The 7777-nt window shown below is 42.4% G+C and overlaps 1 long non-coding RNA gene across 1 annotated transcript; it reads left to right on the top strand.

The window, feature by feature from the left end:
• Positions 1-282: 282 nt before the first annotated feature.
• On the top strand, positions 283-2662 carry LOC124042764. The gene is made up of 3 exons (XR_006840198.1): positions 283-643; positions 2186-2329; positions 2501-2662. It is a non-coding gene; the product is annotated as an uncharacterized LOC124042764 (long non-coding RNA).
• Positions 2663-7777: the final 5115 nt, after the last annotated feature.

The raw sequence follows: 7777 nt of genomic DNA, 5'->3' as shown, positions 1-7777 counted from the left end.
AGCACCATGGGGTAGCTGAAGGACAGCTAGCTTCTGTCCTCTGGGTACATTGACTTCAATACAAAACCTAGGAGGCTTGTAGGCCTCACCCACTTCCATAGACCTACATGGTAATTATGACCACTTCATTAGTTGGAGAACGACCTCAAACTAATCAATGCTTTTTCAGTCTGAACTGACATGTTGTCCATCCAATCATGGGATTAGGATCAGAGAATGAGCCTAGTGTGTTGTATTGGGGTTGTGCCGCAAAGCATTATGGGGGGGGGGTCAATGTGTTGAGTAGCTTGGTGAGTTGGGGAAATTATTGGATAGAGATTGAAAAGTGATAGTTGAGCTTTTTTGTTGTTGATATTATTCAATTCAAATTACAGGAGGCGGAGGAGGTAGATTATACATGTTTTTAGAACTTCATTTTTTGTGTCCAGTTAGCAAGGCAAATTTAAATAAATTGAACTAACTTCAGTAGCAAGTAGAAGTAGCTAGTTAGCTGGTTACCAGCTTGAGTGTGCCGTTTTCGCAGCCAACGCTACCACAAATTTGGTTTACTTTTTGTTGAAGAACCACTTTTATTCTGGGGTACACCGGGAAGGTGTGAATTAAAACCGAGGGTCAACCTCTGCCTGAGATCAGTTTCATGAAGGTGAGGGTGTTCAACAGCTGGTTAGTATAGCTGGTTAACAGAAAGCCTTTCATCAAGCCACCTGTATTGCTGACATTGCCTGCTCTTTAGAAAGTCTGAACCTTGGGCGAAAGAAGGGTAGAGTGACCTGAAGAACATCGATCGTTCAGCTAAACGGCAAAACAAAAGCAGGGAGCATATAAATGCCCACAGCAGTAATTGCACATTACACGCCCTGGCCATAGAGATGCTTTTATTCTCTATTTTGGTTAGGCCAGGGTGTGCTAGGGTGGGCATTCTATGTTCTTTTTTCTATGTTTTTGTATTTTTTTTGTTTTTGGCTGGGAATGGTTCTCAATCAGGAACAGCTGTCTGTTTAGGTAGCTCTTGCCCACATGGGTTTTGTGGGTAGTTATTTTCTGTTTAGTGCTTGTTGCACCTGTCAGAAGTGTTTCGGCTATTCTTTTGTTTATTTTGTATTCAGTGGGGCGGCAGCGTAGCCTAGTGGTTAGAGCGTTGGACTAGTAACCGGAAGGTTGCGAGTTCAAACCCCCGAGCCGACAAGGTACAAATCTGTCGTTCTGCCCCTGAACAGGCAGTTAACCCACTGTTCCTAGGCCGTCATTGAAAATAAGAATATGTTCTTAACTGACTTGCCTGGTTAAATAAAGGTAATATTTAAAAGAAATTGTATTCAGTGTTATGAACACGTACCGTGGTCTTCACCTTCTCCCTCTGAATGCCGTTACAATATGGAACTTTCTACTGTCTTTTCTGGAATGTTGAAATCAATTCAGAATGATTTGATAGCTTCCATCGCATCATTCATTAAAAGTTAGATTAAAAGCTCTCTTTATTTAGCAATCACCTCGGACAGACACAAGCAAAAACTCATTACATAAATGTTGCAGCAGCCTAGGCTACACCTAACAGAGATCTGACATACTGTATGGGATGAAAACGAGATGATTTTTCAGTCTGATCAATTGTAGGCTAATAACAGCAGATGCAATGCATACAGCCTATATTCGCTGTCCATTTGGTCAGGGTAACTAATTGGTAACATTATGTGTTTATAGTCCGTTTGTGAGTCAGGATAAAATGTGAATGTGATCAAATTGAGTGTATATTCAAAATTGGTCTGGATAGGCTGCCTATAAGTTTTCAGGAGTTTTGTTTTCAGTTTTTTTTAAACCATTTGACCTGATTGGATTAAACGGGTCTTATCAAAGCCCTTAGAAAACCTTTTTTTTTACAACTAATGAATCACTGTCATACATTATACAGTTTTCCTGGTCGGCAAAAATCCCCCCCAACTCTAGGACATACAGTATGATGCCACCAGTCTGCTTGCAGTTGTCAGTTATCGTCAGATATGTGGACCATCAGGGCTTTATTCAGGAACATTTCTTGGACTACTTAGATGTGTCAAGTGGGCGAGATGTGCAGTCTGTGTTTGACTTAATGAATTTTGAGATGTCTGTGTTTAACTTCATGGAGAAACTTGTTCAAACCTACGATGACGCAGCTGTAATGGAATGTATCTGCTATTTGTATTTCCAGCTAAGTCCCCTCCTGTTCCCTGATTAAGAGGTGATGACCACTCCACTCGACTACCATTGTCAACTCTTTCCTGACATGAACTGAAGCCATGTCTCATGTGCCCTTTCATCCACTGGCACATAGAATGTTTCCTCTCCAATCACTGTGAGTACCCCTATCCATTTTATCTCATTACTGTATGTAGAGTCAATCACACATTGAAACACAATCACATGATTACACATCAATGATTTTCCTCCTTGCTTGGACTACCTCATTCTTAGCTCTTTTGTCTAACTGTGTAGTGTGTTGTGTTATTGTTTTTTGTCTTTCCAGTCAAATCCTGTCCTGCACTGAAGTCAAGCCTCGGAACACCTCTACCCATGCCTCATACCCTCATTCAGCCACTACTGTGATCCCTTCCCAAAACTGGATAAGTTGCCTTCTCATTCCCATTCGCCATAACATTGTACTATACAAGTCTTTATTAAATGCTTAAAATAATTACTATTTGATCATTTTTTGAAACACACTTTGACATCTCACTGCATTCCGCGCCTATACCGTGGGTCTCCCATCCTCCTCAATTTCTCAAGTCACCAGCCTCCACTGATCATTTTACATCCAACTTTGGCTACCATAGCCTGGACGACGGTAGCCAGACACTTATCTCATCCCCCCCCATATCCTTATAGGATTTGTGCACTCCAGATGTTTCACTTGAAAACTTTACTTTTGGCCAGCAGTTTATGCATGGATGTCCATCTGTCAGTCAGTCCCTAGGAACCAGTGCTGATCCCAAGAGTCTCTCCCCTTGTAGTATGCATGTTGAATTTCAATATAAATCCCCCAGAGCACGGTTTTCAAAAGTCATCTGGATTTTACCTATAGACGGGTTGGTTATTTAGCCACAAAACTAACGCATTCTCTACTATGGGGCAAAACAGACGGGGAAATGCTTAGACTGTTGACAATGTGTAAACTCTACAGTATTTCCTCTCCAAATATTTATTGAAAACATGAACACATTTGCACAATGAGCACTTGTTGTCTCGCAAATACATCATTACAGTTGTTGGTTAGCTAGCGAATTTTTGCCATGTTAGCAAAGATACAACAAGCTGAAACGAGCCACCTACAATTCTCCACATGGCAGCATCTTGTCACTGTTGCTAGCTATCTGACATTTCAGAATCACAACAACGCACACCTTCGGGCCATATTGATGAGTGAGCATTATTTTTGTGACGATGTCAGCCAACCCATCTATTGGATAGGCAAAATCCAGATAGATAACTTTTGAAAAACTGGGCCCAGTGGGTCTTTGCTTCAGAAGAATAGATGCACCCAGAATGATGTAGCCTTGCCATAACCCATTCTCTCCCCAGAGCTCTCTGTCTTCTGGGATAAAAATCAAACACACAGACATACTATCATATTTTAGGGAAGACCCAGATACAGACAATGTCGAAGTGTATTATTATAACAAAAGTGTATTACTAGAACAGGGGCAGGCAAAACAACAGATCCAGGGCAGGCAGAGGTCAGTAATCCAGATCAGAGTCCAAAAGATACAGAACGGAAGGCAGTCTCAGGGTAGGCAGAATGGTCAAAACCGGGAAAACTAGGAAAACTAGAAAACAGAAACTTTAGAAAAGACAGCAGCAAGGGGGAAACCACTGTTTGGCTTGACGAACAAAATGAACTGGCAACAGACAAACAGAGAACACAGGTATAAATACATAGGGGATACTGAGGGGAGATGTAAGTCGCTCTGGATAAGAGCGTCTGCTAAATGACTTAAATGTAAATGTAATGTAAATGTAGATGTGAGACACCTGGTGGGGGGTGGAGACAAGCACAAAGACAGGTGAAACAGATCAGTGTGACACATACAGACAGACCGACGTATAGTCCGTACACCTGAAAAATGTATGTCACACCCTGATCTGTTTCACCTGTCTTTGTGAGTGTCTCCACCCCCCTCCAGGTGTAGCCCATCTTCCCCATTATCTTCTGCGTACTTATAGCTGTGTTCTCTGTTTGTCTATTGCCAGTTCATCTTGTTTGTCAAGCTTACCAGCCTTTGTCTTGTCAGCTCCTGTTTTTTTCCCAGCCTCTCTTTTTCTCACCCTCCTGGTTTTGACCCTTGCCTGTCCCGTCTCTGTACCCGCCTGCCTGACCAGCCTGCCTGACCACTCTGCCTGCCCCTGACCCTAAGCCTTGCCCCGTCTCTGGATTATTGACCTCTGCCTGCCTTGACCTGTCTCTTGCCTGCCCCTTGGACTATTAAACCATTGTTTATTCAATGTGTCTGCATCTGGGTCTTACCTTGATTCCTCATAATGTAGGAATATCAATGCTGCCTGTCATACAGTACAAACTGCTCTGTCTCAACAGGGAGTTCAGACAAGGCAGCCAATATCATGCATATTACTGTTGTCTGTCGTCCCGCTAAGTGACACCTGATTGAATATGATATCACACTTAGTTCTATCAGTGTTCTTCAGGGGGGAGGAGAGGGAGGCAGCGGGAGAGGAGAGGGAGGCAGTGGGAGAGGAGAGGGAGGCAGCAGGGGAGGACAGGGAGGCAGCAGGGGAGGACAGGGAGGAAATAGATATGCTGTGTTGCCAGGACGGGAACCGTGAGAGCTAAAGAAACACAAAACCACTATGAAATACAACAACCTCGCCAATGAGAGAATGTATGGCGCACTGAGGAAATACAATGATAGGGAAAATAGTGTGTTTGTGTTTGTGCATGCATGCATGTGGATTAAGTGTGCTTGTGTGTGTGTGTGTGTGTTTATGTGTGTGTTCAGTATATTGTTTGTGTGTGAAGAAGAGGACAGTGATTTATCTGTTATCAATCTGTCAATGCAGCTCCCTGGGTAGAAGTTTGTAACATGGTGACAGTATCATCCAACCTCCACATACACACACTCAACCCCCCACTTCAGTGTGAAAGACTAACACAGCCTCCAACCCAGGGAGCATGTTCTCACCGTTCACACAGACATGGAAATAATACAAGAGAAAGCTATAGGGAGCCTCCACTTCCTGCTATTGTAGCTGCTCATCACCACAACAATTACAGCCCTTACCGTTGGGATATAATCCTTGTGACATGACAGTCATTATCTCCGTGGTGTTGAGTTGTTGTTAATGAGAGGATAATAGAGGGGAGGAGAAAGAGAGAGAGAGGTTTTGATGATTAAATGAAGTGGCACTCTTCTGCAATCGGACCGGAGCAAAAGTGTGTGTGTGCGTAATGTTGTCTGTCTCTCTTCACTCTCCAGTGGTGTGTTTTCGTCAAACTGTAACACGGACTGGTTGTTATGGTTAAGTTCAGGCCTGTGTCAGGTTAGTGTTTTGCTTTCAGACCCAGTGAAGATCAGAGCTCTGTGCTTTGTGCATGTTTAATCATGTGATCAGTACCCTGCAACACCGGCACACAACCAGCAGGTGGACCCTTGATTGCTTTTCTGGCAACACCACAAGGAACAATTAAACAATGGCTGCAACCCTATTGGCCCTGGTTAAAATTAGTGCACTATACCTGGAACAGGGTGCCACGAGGGACGCAACCATTGTATGGAGCTTCAAAGGATACTCCTCCATGCTAAAAGCTCTCAGCAAGCCAGATGTCACAGGAATCTTCATTTAGATTGTTTAATATTGCACAGAAAGCACAGACAGATAGCGAGGGCAAGTTAAGCAAACCAAACCTAGAAGTTGGTCATATTCAATAAAAACTTTAGCGAACCAAAGCAAGTGTAATGACTCTCACACACACACAATGTAAACGGCAGCATTTTCTACTGCATTCTCATAGCAGTATCATTTTCACCATTCCAGGTGTCCACCAAGCCGTGTCCAGTTAGTGTAACACCAGACATAGTTTGTGTACCAAATGGCACTTTATACCCTATATAGTGCATTACTTTTGACCAAAAGCAGTGCAAAAGTGTTCACATTTATTGATCTACATAGGGAATAGCGTATTATCTGACTAAAATTCATAAAAAATCCTACAATGTGATTTTCTGGATTTTTTTTCTCATTTTGTCTGTCATAATTGAATTGTACCTATGATGAAAATTACACGCCTCTCATCTTTTAAGTGGGAGAACTTGCACAATTGGTGGCTGACTAAATACTTTTTTGCCCCACTGTATGTATGAAAATACCCTCAAATCAAAGGTGCCGTTCTGTACTTACGCCTCATATAAAACATTTGATCTCAAATCCAAAACGCTGGAGTAGATCCAAAATGAATAGTTTTAGCTTCCCTGTCCAAATAAATGCGTAGGGGAGTGTATAAATCACTTTTCATACAGCTTTTCAAAGTGCTTTACACACCAAACACATGTCCTATTTCTTCTCATACTTTGGTTGATACAGTTAATATACAGTTGAGCTGGGAGAAGATAGGAGAGTAGACCTTGGAGCCATAGTGAGAATCACTGTATCAATCATTGCCCAATGTTGTCCGGAGGGCAATGAAATGAGCTGTATTCTGTTAATCTATTCCTTGATAGTTTTCTGCTGTTTCTGCCAGATCGTCTAGTTCCCTCTATTGATATAGTGTTGTTGTGTTTGTGAGTCCCAAGGTAAAGTATTATGCAGGTCTGTGCAGTGACTTCTCAGTCTAATAAAGACTTATTGGTCTCTCACAGCACTTATTGTTCAGGAAACAGGCAGATGCTGTGTGTGTGTGTGTGTGTGTGTGTGTGTGTGTGTGTGTGTGTGTGTGTGTGTGTGTGTGTGTGTGTGTGTGTGTGTGTGTGTGTGTGTGTGTGTGTGTGTGTGTGTGTGTGTGTGTGTGTGTGTGTGTGTGTGTGTGTGTAGCCTTGAATCTGAAAATAAAATAATTAAGGCTATGAAAGAAAAACATCCCCGAGCTAGTGTATGACTCACAGCATCCAATCGGTGAGCGGTATGACTCACAATGTCCAATCCAATCAGTGAGCAGTTCCTTGGATCTGTGCAGGAAACCTGGTGAACTACCCCCCCCCCCCACACACACAAACAAATATGTAAGAGGCACATTTGTGTTCTTTGTTCTTTAGTTTGCTAACACCAAACACAGTGCATTCAGAAAGTATTCACACCTGTTTACTTTTTCCACATTTTGTTACAGCCTGATTTTGTAAATGAATTAAATTGAATTGTTGTGTCACTGGCCTGCACCAATACCCCATAAGTGGAATGTTTTTAGAAATGTTTACAAATTCATGAGAAATTTAAAGCTGAAATGTATTAAGTCAATAAATATGAAATAAATACCCTTTGTTATGGCAAGCTGTAACGACGGGTGAGTGATGAGTGAGGAGTCAAATGCAGAGAGCGAAGTGAACGGGAAAACGCTTTAATGTCCTTCAAAACGTAACAGGTCCAAACATGGGTGAATGCCCTAAAACACTGGCGCTAAACAAACCCAAAACCTAGTTACAAACACGATACATCACCAAGCGCAACAAACCAACAAGCCCGCACAAACACCAGCGGGCAAAACAAACTTAAATAACACCCATCCCCAAACCCCAGCAAGGAACAGGTGAAAACAATTAGACAAAAACAAACGAAAAGGAAAAAGGGATTGGTGGCAGCT

The sequence above is a fragment of the Oncorhynchus gorbuscha genome, linkage group LG09 (genome assembly GCF_021184085.1).
Source record: "Oncorhynchus gorbuscha isolate QuinsamMale2020 ecotype Even-year linkage group LG09, OgorEven_v1.0, whole genome shotgun sequence".
In the NCBI taxonomy this organism is placed as follows: domain Eukaryota; kingdom Metazoa; phylum Chordata; class Actinopteri; order Salmoniformes; family Salmonidae; genus Oncorhynchus; species Oncorhynchus gorbuscha.
The sequence above is the reverse complement of the archived record's forward strand: the minus strand, read 5'-3'. Positions and strand labels throughout refer to the sequence as shown.